Genomic DNA, 14,199 nt, shown 5'->3' on the forward strand with positions numbered 1-14,199 from the left:
GAAACATAGTAACCTAAAATGTCATATGCCGAGGATGTAATGCAATATGCAATATGTAGTGCGAATGAAATGACCAAGCTGCAGTGTGAAGTTGGGATGATAGTACGTGGTATCGCAGGCTATGGGGCCTATCAAAAATGACTTCTATCTAAACCAGTCCTATACCTAAATTTGGATAGATAGACTCAATGTGGTAAGCTCCTGATCTTAGATTAGTCGCGCGCCCCAATCGAAATCCTGGCCATTGTAAAAGTATGCATAACAATTAGTTACGCACCACCAGCCCGAGTTGATAGTGAATGAATAAATGAATGAATGAATATAATGCTGAGTATACAACTCCTGCTCCACAAATCAGTACTATACATCTCTGGGATCATCACCGGGGTCAGTACACTCTCCACCACCTACCGCCCCATCAAGTGAACAACTGGGTAAGTGGAAGAGACCTCACTATCAGCCTACCAATATCGGGCCCGGCTCGTCGATAGCGGACCCATTCCTCTAGCTGGTCAGACTTAGCCTAGCAATGCCTACTCCCTCAGGTGGGTAAAGCCACACCCCCTCCCAACTGACCACGACATAGTGGGAGGCGCGGCCTACTGGTATACGGCTCTCATGCGCTCATATATATCCACTCGATCTTGACGTTGGGGCATCCTCTGGTACCAAGAGGGTTTAGGGATTTTCAGCCAGGCCCATTTATAGCAGCCCGATGCTAATAACATATTTTTGGTGTCTTATCTGGCCATTCACGATATGCATGTGGAGGCTATGACCCTAATGTCGTTAGGGCGTATAGTAATCACAACACACAATGTAAGATGCATGAGTCATACAATTCAGTCATGCATCAATCCTGCGCATACCGTGCGCTCATGTGAGATAACCTCCTCCTATCAGGGAGTCTCATAATAACCTACCCAATGACATATGCAATGGTCAAGCACATCTCCTAAAAAATATATAGATGATGCGTATGTGCATGTATCATGATGTCATGCTATCACATACTCATAATCGGTATCGACAATCGGCATCGATAATTAGCATCGGTAATCGCCTCAATAATCATCCTACCTTGACAATCAGCCTCGACAATCATCCTCGACAATCGGCCTCAACAATTAGAATCGGCCTTGATAATCGATATCGACCTCGATAATCAGAATTGGCCTCGATAGTCGGCCTCGACAATGGAAATCGGCCTCGATAATCGATCTCAACAATCTGAATCGGCCTCGACAATCATAATTGGGCTCGACAATCGACCTCAATAATCAGAATTCGCCTCGACAATCAGAATCAACCTTGTAATCGGTCTATCAAAGGGGCCTAAGGGAAGGTCACAATGTGGACATTTAACCATCATTGCCCGTTAATGTGGACATTTAACTAACATTGCTCCCAAGGAGTGGCCCACATAGAGCCGAAGCTAAACATATAGTGGGCCTATGGCCTCACATAAGTGCCTAATATACATCACCATGGGCCTTAAATATATCACATCAGGCCTCATCAGTGGCCACAAATACATCACAACAGGCCCCATACAATCACAATGGGCCACATACAATCTCAATGGGCCACATATACATCACATTAAGCCTTGCCCATGGGCCTCAAATACATCATAAGTGGGGCTCCAATATACTTCACAGGTGCGCCACATACCTGGGCCTAATACACATCACTATAGGCTACATCACATGGGCCTAACACACATCACTATGGGCCGCATCACATGGGCCTAATACACATCACTATGGGCCACTCAAATGGACCTAACACACATCACTATGGGCCGCTCAAATGGGCCTAATACACATCACTATGGGCCACTCAAATGGGCATAGTACACATCACTATGGGCCGCTCAAATGGGCTTAACACACATCACTATGGGCCACTTAAATGGGCCTAACACACATCACTATGGGCCGCTCACACGGGTCTAACACACATCACCATAGGCCGCTCACATGGGCCTAATACATATCACTATGGGCCGCTCAAATGGGCCTAATACACATCAGTATGGGCTGCTCAAATGGGCCTAATATATAACAGGTGGGACACATCCACGGGCCATACCACTAGGCCTCATATACAACAAGTGGGCCGCATCACGTGGGCCACATATACATCACATGAGCCTCATCAGACGGGTCTTGAATACACAACAGGTGGGCCCTGCACCTAGGCCTCAAATACACAACAAGTGGGCCCCATCACATGGGTCATAAATACACAACAGGTGGGCCTGCTGGATGTCACAAAGAATGGACGGTCCTGAATACACATCACAGTGGGCCTATTAGGCGGCCCATGGTCCTTAAAATGGATGAACATTGTGTATATAACACACACACACACACATATATATATCATGGTGGATCTCACAAGATAATGGGGCACACAACCCTACTGGTAAGATGCATGAGCGCTTCGTATACAACACATACATCATGGTGGTCCCCTGTCCCAAACAGTGGATGATGTGGATGAATCACATACATCACGGTGGTCTCACGTGACACACTAATGATGATCAGCACCGCCCAAACATTGACCATGTAAATCAGCGCCATCCAAATATTGTCCATGTAAATCAGCGTTGTCCCAACATTGTCCAGCACCATCCAACATAATTTGGATGGTGTGGATGAAATAAATACATCATGGTGTTTCCATGCTGGCAAGACAGATGGATGGGTTGCATAGAGTGGGTCCCACCGTCCAGCCATATGGACGGTGTGGATAAGACCCGTACATCAACGGTGTGGTTCCCACCGTCCCAAGCAGTGGATGGTGCAGATGCACCACATACATTACAGTTAGAGCAGGCCCAGCCCCACATGGCATCATCCAGATGGACGATGCTAATATAGAATACATGCATTAAAGGTGGGTCCCATGTGGGGTCACTAGATATGTATATAGTATATAATATTATATTTAATATAATATATATATATATATATATATATGTTTAATCAGATAGCAGCGTCCAGGCCTAGGACGGCCTGGATGAGTTCATACATCAAGGTGGGTCCTACGTAGGTGGGCCACCCCACTTCTTTATATATATATATATATATATTGACATATATATATATATATATATATATATATTATATTTATCAAACGTCCAGAGCTGGACGTCCATTGACGAATGGTCTAGATGTGGATTCCATGTGGGACCCACAGAACTTGATGATGTCACTGGGTGGGCTGGCCCACCGTCCAGATGATGGAAGGTCTGGATATAACACGTACCACATGGTGGGGCCCACAAAACTTGTTGACGCCAGTCCAGCAGGTGGAGTTGACGGGACCCACGACACTTCTAATAGCAGCTGTAAAGCTGGGGCCCACCGTTTAGGGCATCTAGACGGTGTAGATCAACATATACATCGGTGGGGTCCATGTACACGTGGCCCACTTGATTGGATCAAGGAGATATTTGTATTTTCTCTCCATCTAGGCCTGTCCAAACGGACAGGCAGGTGGATCCTGCCCGCTGGACAGACAGCGTGGATGAAATGCCTACATCACGTGGGCCACGTTCTCGGCAGCATGGATCTTCAACATACATCATGGCGGGCCCCACGTTCCAAGGAATGGATGACATGGATATACGCACATGCATCAGGTGCATTTCACACACTCCAAATTGTTGGATGGTGTAGATGCAATATATCATCAAGGTGGGCAATCAAAACAAGGAGAAGAAAGAGGGGAAAGAGAAAAACGTGGAGATGGGAGGGACCCCGCCACTATAGGTCTCTCTTTGATACAAGTGGGCCCTCTAATCATAAATCAAATAATAAACTCACCTACCTTTGATCTCCTCTTCCTTCTTCTGCAAAAGCGATCTAGAGCTCCAAGGGGTGAGATTCAACGGTCGAGATGGACTTTGGATGGTGGGGATGATGTAGGAAGGTGGCCACACTAAGTTCCTTCATGGAGGTTGGGCGTTGGATTGCTCTCAAGGAGCTTGGGGAGAAAAAATGAGGGAGAGAGAGATGAGAGAGAGAGGTGATGTGAGTGATGGAGTGATGGGGAGAGGGATGGGTGAAGTAATGGAAAGTTGACTTTTGAGGATGGGTATGAGTGATGGGAGTGATGAGGTGTGTACTTGACATTTGATGGGACATATTTTCTTGGGATTTGCAACACGTGAAGTTTTCTTCGAATTGAACGCGGGCCCACATATTTTGGCCCGGGTATCGCTTCACAGCGCCAGACGCGGCGATGGCGTGGTCGCAAGGGTATAAGTTTCGAGTCGAGCCGACTCTGATATACGGGACATAACTCAGGATCACGCGTAAATGCCAATGACAAATTGTGGGTCGTTAGAATTCGACCGTGAGGACCATGGGAATATACGGAATAGTATAGGCTAGGATACGAGCCTCACAACTCTCCCCTCCTAATAAAAATTTCATCCTCGAAATTTATAGAACCGACAAGGGAAGAGGAAACATCATCAAGTATATATGTCAAGGCACAATCGATCTACAAAATGATAAAGATAGTACTTTCTAATCCAAACCTCACCCTCTCAGGATGCCTCATCAATTCTATGATGACCCAACTGATCCTCGGATTCCGGATCAGAAACGATAAAAACTGGAATACTATGCAGCCTCCTAATCTCAATGGTAGGGAACTATGTTAGAAAATTTCTAAGTTATCTGAACTCGGGGATCTAACTATTCTAAGTCCTCAACAATCTAGAGTGTAGGGTAGCTATCAACAGATATGTAATGTTATCCTCATGTATTCCCAAGTTATGCTTTGATACCATCTTCTGTCACGCCCCAAACCTGAAAATCGGACTCACATGAATCCCTATCACCGAATCCGGTGTTAACAACCTCCTCAGTACCCAATTCTCGGCTCCTAGCGCTCGTACGCCAGGTTCCGATCCTAGGGTGCTACAAGGAGAATTTTCCAACGTATATTTATCTCTTAAGAAGCATAATCACAAGTTTACCCAAATCACAAGAACAACATCATCGTCACATATCCACTAATATTAACATTTGAATACAGTACTAAAAGGGAAATACATATATTAAAAATCAAAGCTCTAGAAGATAACTGCACGCTCCTTGCTCAATGCTGTGCAACCTAACGCCACCTACACGCATCTATCGTGTATAAGCTTATAGAAAGCTTAAAGGGTGGTGTAAGTGTGTGAGCAGTATATGCGTGCTCAAAATGTAATATCAGAGTAAACGGAAATACTGGTAAGTCCATAAAAATATCATCAACCTCATATAGGGTATGCGATAAAAAGACATAGCAAGCCAATGTCATATACTGAGAAAGTAATATAAATCGGCTATCTAATGCGGAAACATAATGAACCAGATATCAGATATCGAGGATGCAATACAATATGTAATTCAGAAGATCTACGAATATCATCAGCCTCATCTAGGTCATATAAATGCAGAAACATAGCAACCCAAAATGTCATATGCCGAGGATGTAATGCAATATGCAATATGTGGTGCGAATGAAATGACCAAGCTGTAGTGTGAAGTTGGGATGATAGTACGTGGTATCGCAGGCTGTGAGGCCTATCACAAAGGACTTCTATCTAAACCATTCTTATACCTAAATTTGGATAGATAGACTTAATATGGTAAGCTCCCGATCTTAGGTTAGTTGCGCACCTTAACCAAAATCCTGACCATTGAGAAAGTACACATACAATTAGTTGCACACCACCAGCCCGAGTGGATAGTGAATTATTGAATAAATATAATGCTAAGTATGCAACTCCTACTCCATAAAATAGTACTGTACATCTCTGAAATCATCATCGGGGTCTAGTACACTCTACACCACCTACTGCCTCATCAAACGTACAATTGGGTAAGTGGAAGAGACCTCACTATCCACCTGCCAATATCTATCCCGGCTCATCGATATCAAACTCATTCCTCAAGCTGGTCAGACTCAGCTTAGCATTGCCTACTCCCTCAGGTGGGTAAGGCCACACCCCCTCCCAAATGACCACGACACAGTGGGAGACGCGCCCTATTGGTATACGGCCCTCGTGCACTCATATATATCCACTCGGTCTCGACGTTGGGGCATCCTTTAGTACTAAGAGGGTTTATGAATTTTTACCCAGGGCCATCTATGGCAGACCGGTGCTAATAACATATTTCTAGTGTCCCATCTAAACATCAGATATGCCTGTGGAGGCTACGGCCCTGATGTCGTTAGGGCATACAGTAATCACAACACACAATGCAAGATGCATGAGTCATACAATTCAGTCATGCATCAATCTTGCGCATACTGTGCACTCATGTGAGATAACCTCCGCCTATCAGGGAGTCTCATAACAACCTACCCAATGCAATATGTAATGGTCAACCACATCTCATAACAAACATGCAGATGATGCGTATGTATATGTATCATGATGTTATGCTGTCACATACTCATAATCGGTATCGACAATTGGCCTCGACATCAGCATCGATAATCGACCTCGATAATTATCTTACCTTGACAATCGGCCTCGATAATCGTCCTAACAATCAGCCACGACAATCGGCTCAACAATCGTAATTGGCCTCGATAATCGATATCGACCTCGATAATCCGCCTCGATAATTGGAATCATCCTCGACAATTGGAATCAGCCTTGATAATCGGTCTCAACAATTGGAATCGGTCTCGACAATCAGAATCAGGCTCGATAATCAGCCTCGATAATCGAAATTGGCCTTAATAATTAGTCTATCAAGGGGGCCTAAGGGAAGGTCACAATATGGACATTTAACCATCATTGCCCATCAATGTGGACATTTAACCAACATTGTTCCCAAGGAGTGACCCACATAGAGCCAAAGCTAAACATATAGTAGGTCCCCATATACATGCCTAATATACATCACCATGGGCCTTAAATACATCACATTGAGCCTCATCAATGGCCACGAGTACATCACAACGGGCCCCATACTATCACAATGGGCCACATAAAATCTCAATGGGCCACATATACAACACATCAGGCCTTGCCCATAGGCCTTGAATACATCACATTGGGCCTCGCCCATGGGCCTCGAATACATCGCAAGTGAGCCTCAAATATACTTCACAGGTGGGCCACATACCTGTGCCTAATACACATCATTATGGGCTACATCACATAGGCCTAACACATATCATATGGGCCTAATACACATCATTGTGGGCCACTCAAATGGACCTAACACACATCACTATGGGCTGCTCAAATGGGCCTAATGCACATCACTATGGGCCACTCAAATGGGCCTAGTACACATCACTATGGGCCGCTCACATAGGCTACTATGGGCTGCTTAAATGGGCCTAACACACATCACTATGGGCTACATCACATGGGCCTAACACACATCACTATGGGCCGCATCACATGGGCCTAGTACACATCACTATGGGCCGCTGAAATAACACACATTACTATGGGCCGCTCAAATGGGCTTAACACACATCACTATGGGCCATTCTCACGAGCCTAATACACATCACTATGGGCTGCTCAAATGGGCCTAATACACAACAGGTGGGACGCATCCATGGGCCGCACCAATTGGCCTTATGTACAACAAGTGGGCTACATCGCATGGGCCACATATACATCGCATGAACCTCATCACACGGGTCTTAAATACACAATAAGTGGGCCCTGCACCTGGGCCTCAAGTACACAACATGTGGGCCCCATCACATGGGCTGTAAATACACAACAAGTGGGCCTGGTGGATGTCACAAAGAATGGACGGTCCTGGATACACATCACACTAGGCCTACTAGGCAGCCCATGGTCCATAAAATGGATGAACGGTGTGTATATAACACACACACACACATATATATATATATCATGGTGGATCTCACAAGATAATGGGGCCCACAGCCATACTGGTAAGATGGATAAGCGCTTCGTATACAACACATACATCATGGTGGTTCCACGTCCCAAATAGTGGATGGTGTGGATGAATCACATACATCATGGTGGTCCCAGGTGACACACTAATGATGATTAGCACTGCCCAAACATTGTCCATGTAAATCAGCGATGTCCCAAAATTAGCCAACACTGTCCAGCACAATCTGGATGGTGTGGATGAAATAAATACATCATGGTGTACCCATGCTAGCAAGACAGATGGACGGCTTGCATAGAACACATACATCTGAAGTGGGTCCAACCGTCTAACCATATGGATGGTGTGGATAAGACCTATAAATCAACGATGTGGTTCCCACAATCCCAAGCACTGGATGGTGCGGATGCACCACATACATTACAGTTACAGCAAGCTCGACCTCACATGGCACTGTCCAGATGGACGGTGCTAATATAGAATACATGCATTAAAGGTGGGTCCCACGTGGGTTCACCAAATATGTATATAACATATAATATTATATTTAATATATATATATATGTGTGTGTGTGTGTGTGTGTTTTATCAGATAGCAGCGTCCAGGCCTGGGACAGCCTCGATGAGTTCATACATCAAGGTGAGTTCTACGTAGGTGGGCCACCCCACTTCTTTATATATATATATATATATATAATTATATTTATCAAATGTTCAGACCTGGACGTCCATTGACAGATGGTCTCGATGTGGATTCCATATGGGACCCACAGAACTTAATGACGTCACAGGGTGGGCTGGCCCACCATCCAGATGATGGACGGTCTGGATATAACACGTACCGCATGGTGGGGCCCATAGAACTTGTTGACGTCGGTCCAGCAGGTGGAGTTGGCGGGATTCACGGCACTTTTGACATCCAATAGAAGCTATAAAGCTGGGGCCCACCGTCCAGGGCATCTAGATGGTTAGATCAACATATACATCAGGTGGGGTCCACGTACATGTGGCCCACTTAATTGGATCAAGGAGATATTTGTATTTTCTCTCCATCTTGGACAGGCAGGTGGATCCTGCTCACTGGACAAACAGCGTGGATGAAATGCCTACATCATGTGGGCCACGTTCTGGACAGCATAGATCTTCAACATACATCATGGCAGGCCCCACGTTCCAAGGAATGGATGACATAGATATACACACATGCATCAGGTGGGTCTCACACACTCCAAACTACCAGATGGTGTAGATGCAATATATTATCAAGGTGGGCCATCAAAATCGGGAGAAGAAAGAGGGGAAAGAGAAAAATGTGGAGATGGGAGGGACCCTACCACTATGGGTCCCTCTTTGATACAAGTGGGACCTCGAATCACAAAATCAAATAATAAATTCACCCACCTTTGATCTCCTCTTCCTTCTTCCGCTAATGCTATCTAGAGCTCCAAGGGGTGCGATTCAACGGTCGAGATGGACTTTGGATGGTGGGTATGGGAGGTAGGAAGGTGGGCCACACCAAGCTCTCTCATGGAGGTTGGGCATTGGATTGCTCTCATGGAGCTTGGGAGAAAATTTGAGAGAGAGAGAGATGAGAGAGAGAGAGAGGTGATGTGAGTGATGGAGTGATGGGGAGAGGGATGGGTGAAGTGATGGAAAGTTGACTTTTGGGGATGGGTATGGTACTTGGGAATGGGTGTGAGTGATGGGAGTGATAGGGTGTGCACTTGACATTTGATGGGACATATTCTCTTGGAATTTGCAACGCCCGACGTTTTCTTCGAACTTAATGCAGGCCCACATCTTCTGGCCCAAGTATCGCTCCAGCATGCGAGACGTGGCATTGGAACCACGACGACAGCGTGGTCACAAGGGTATAAGTTTTGAGTCGAGCTGACTCTTATATACGAGACATGACTCAAGATCACACACAAACACCGATAACAGATCACGGGTCACTGGAATTCGACTGTGAGGACCGCGTGAATCTATGAAATGGTACAGGCTAGGATACAGGCCTCACATTGTTACACCGTGTTCCACTTTTGATCATTTCTAACCAAGATCCAAGAGTCACATCTTAGTTTTGGAGTAGTTACCAGAAGGCGATGAGACCTGCATTGAAGTTCGGCACTACGTATCATCTGCAGATCGATTGGCAAACAGAAAGTGTCAATCAGATCCTTGAGGATATGCTTCGAGCTTGTATTATGGATTTCTTGGTTAGTTATGAGTTCACCTATGTTTGGTTGAGTTTGCGTAAAATAAGAGCTACCAGGCAACTATTGGCATGACTCCCTTTAAGGAGTTGTATGGTAGACCTTGCACATCCCCGTGTTGTTCGACCAAGGTTGTAAAGTGTCGTCTCCTAAGTCCTGAGCATGTACAAAGGACATCAGAGACCATCGATATCATCAGGCAGAGTGTAAGACCCGTATCCTAGTCCGTACCATTCCATAGACTCCCATAATCCTCCCCATCAAATTCTGGTAACCTGCGATTTGTAGACAGCGTTTGCGCGTGACCCAAAGTCTCATCCCATAAATCTAAGTCGGCTTGACTTGAAACTTGTACTTTAGCGACCACGCCATCGCCGCGGTTCCCAGGACATGTCTCGCGCACTGATGCAATACCCAGGCCAGGAGATGTGGGCCCGCATTTATCTCAAAGAAATGCCATACATTTGCAATCCCGAGAAGAGAATCTCTACAATCTATCAAATTAATCCCATCAATTGATAAAGTACAACACCCATCCCTCTCTTACCTAAAAGTCAACACAACTCATATAACCCATCACCCATCACTCCATCTATCACCCATCCCTCTCCTTACATCTCCTCTCTCTCTCATTCTCTCCACCATTCTTTCCAAGCAACAAGGGTGGACGTCCAAGCTTCCCAAGGAGAAGCAAGGTGTGGCCCACTTCCTACTCCCAAAACCCTCATCTCAACCCTTCAACCTTTATCATCTATAATCAAAGAAGGAGCTTAGCTTGCCATGGATCTAAGTAGAAGAGTAAACGATGGGTGATTTTGGGATTTCCACCGTTGATTTTCATTTGAGGGTGAAATTGTTGTGAGGACCGATTTAGTTGAAGTAGGAATATGCCAATATGTCCTAGAGGGGGGGTGAATAGGACTTTTAAAGTTTTTATGGTTTATTTAAAATCCTATTGCACTAATCCTAACAACAAGCTTATATTAGGATTACTCAAAAGTAACTCTACTAGCTTTCAAGCCTGGTCAAGATCCAATCACAAACTATTTAATAAGTGAACAATACACAAACCAGTTTATGATGGATATGACTGTGTATGTGTGTGAGGTGTGATCTCAGATATTCAGATATGTAAATATTAAAGAAAATCACACAAATAAAAGAATAATAATCTCAAACACAGTCATTTTTATGGTAGTTCAACTACTTGTCTACTCCACTCCCGATAACCGCACTCAACCCTTGACTGTACTAGATTTCACTAAGGAGGTTTCACAGCGGTTCACCTCAAACCTAAGGTTTTAAATCAGGTTCACCTTCAACCTTTACAACCTACACTGAGGCTGACTATTTATGCTTTCACGAGTAAGGGTCAACACAATGCACCCATTTTTAGGCACACTAACCAAGGATCTTCCATAAGACCCTAACTGAGGTTTCACACGGTTCACCTCTAACCTAAGGCTTTAGATAGGTTCACCTTCAACCGAATGTTTATGCTCTCCACAGAGCAAAGGTCCACACAACGCACCCACCACGTACACTCCCACCGGAGGCCTCCTACGACGGCTTGCAAGGGTGAGAAACACCTTAGACCAATCCTACAGAGGAATGATCAAAGGGTCCTCTAGACTCTAGTTACTTACAGATAAGTGGATAAGTCCCATTTAGCTTGTTGATGAAGATCTCCTCCTTTGTTGATGAAGAGTCTTCTGCTTCCTTGATTTATAACTCAAATGATGTACTAATATATAGCGACGGGTTCGGGCAAGGTTATGATGGAATCCTACTCTCTAAATGTTTTCCTATTAGGAAGATAGAGCGATTCCAATCATCTATGCATTCAAGGCATACCAGCTTAATGATTTTCCATTAAGGTAGTAGCTGGAGGATCCTTGAATGTGGAAGTTCGTTCCCCAATCCACTCTATTGAATATCAATGATGAGAGTAGATTGGAGGATGAACTCCCTTAAGAGAAAGGGCTTTGGGTGTATGAACTAAGGTAAAACACTCAAAAGCACTCTCTTCTTTCTCTACCAGCAACAATAGACAAGCTCTCTTTATATAGCTAAAAGGTTCCAACGGATATAAAATGGTCATATTTATGACAAAGTTCGATATCATCGAGTGGGGTCGATATCATCGAGCGTATACTCTCGATTGCATCGACTGGCCGCTCGATGATACAAACTCAAATGTCATACGTTTTTGAAACCTTTTACAAGCTAATCGAGGGAATCGATACATGTATCGATTTCATTGGGTTTCGAACTCTAATATCATCGATGAGAGGTTCGATTCATCGACACTTGAAAATGAGAGACTTGCTATGAAATATTTCAGGTTTACAAGAATGATCGAGGGACCTTCGAGATCATCAGAATTTGAATGTCGATGATATCAATAGAGGGTCGATGCATTGATAAATCTAAAGGATTTTCATTTAAGCTTGCTGGACAGTTTCTGTCCCTATTTGATGCAATCAAAACCGTACCGATATCATCAATATTTAAATATCGATTCTATCGAGTGCCCCTCGATCACAGATAAACAATCTTGAAATAATTGTTGGAGAACTTAGGCACCTATAACCGATAACATTGAGGGCCTTCCGATGTAATCGATATTTGAACTTCGATGGTATCGATAACAACTTTGATATATCAATGCACATGTGATTTTCTTAAGTAAAAACAGGGGCGCTGGAGATCTGTCTGTGGATATTATCAAGTCACCATCGATGGACTCAAGATTCAAATATCGATGATATCGATAGGTATATCGATATATCGATAAATCCATCCAGAGATATATGTGATTGCTGGACATATTTTGTCCTCATGTCGATGATATCGAGAAGTATCGAGGACATCGACAACACAAGTCGATTCTATCGAGAAGTGTATCGATAAAATTGACAAAGTAAGAAAACTTAGAGAAATTTCTGATTTTGAAAAAAAATTCTCAACTTTAAAGCCCTATGATGTTATAGTTTGTTTTAAGGGTTTATATGCCTGGTGTTTTGGGACATGGGATGTGAGGCTTAGATTTACCTGAGGCGAGCTTGTACGCATCCCGGTTGAGGCAGACGCTTGAATTGATCTTCTTATGAGGCTCTACAGTCTGTCCGACTCAACACTCACACTAATTGACAAACCAGAGCACTTTCAAATTCCCCCTTTGTCAATTACGTGACAAAATACTAAAACACTCTAGACCAGTATCTAGACAACCACATCATAAATTGTGTGGACATGCATTTTACACAATTTTATAATTTCTAGTGAAACAATGTACACAACCCAGTATTTGCTCCCCCTAACTGGAAACTCCCCCTATCTTAGTGTAACTGCTCACCCTAACACCTGCAACACCATTCAAGCAGATATACAATTTCCTATTCAGGGTGTTTAACTGTTCTCCCCCTTTTTGTCAGTCATTGGCAAAGGTGTAGCAGTTGATATTGACTGACGTTTGAAGTATTTGGGAGAAAAGTAAGCAGAGATGTGTAATGATTAAATTAGTTTAAGCAGTCATCATTCACATATCAAACCAAGTAGAGCAGTGACATAAGCAGATAGAATAATCATTAAAATCACATGCATTCCATGTCAGAGCCTAGATGAAAGAGGGGATCTAAACTCATAGTCATGGTAGTAAAACTAGAATTATATTCTACCATATCCAAACCAGCTAAATCACATACTACCACAGACAATAGTAGATTAACAAAAATCACGACGCCCATTTAAGAGCACCCAGAAATAACCAGTAGTAACAAACCCACACCGGGGCATATATATAAAAAGATGTCAGACTATCAAGAGGATATCACATTCATTCATGAGAGCGTAGAGCACCCAAAAAGATACTAGTGCTCATACGCAGAAATAAGTGTGTGCGAATGTGATAGCGATTAGAATCCCATACTACGGTGAAGGAGCAGAGGTAGATGGCGCCGTATTCTCAACCAATTGTTGGACTGCCTACTGTACTCCTTAGACCAGATATTCCAAGATGGTAAGCCTGTCGTGCACCGAGTGGACATCCCTCTGAATTGCTCCAATCT

The sequence above is a fragment of the Magnolia sinica genome, chromosome 13, assembly GCF_029962835.1.
Source record: "Magnolia sinica isolate HGM2019 chromosome 13, MsV1, whole genome shotgun sequence".
NCBI lineage: Eukaryota > Viridiplantae > Streptophyta > Magnoliopsida > Magnoliales > Magnoliaceae > Magnolia > Magnolia sinica.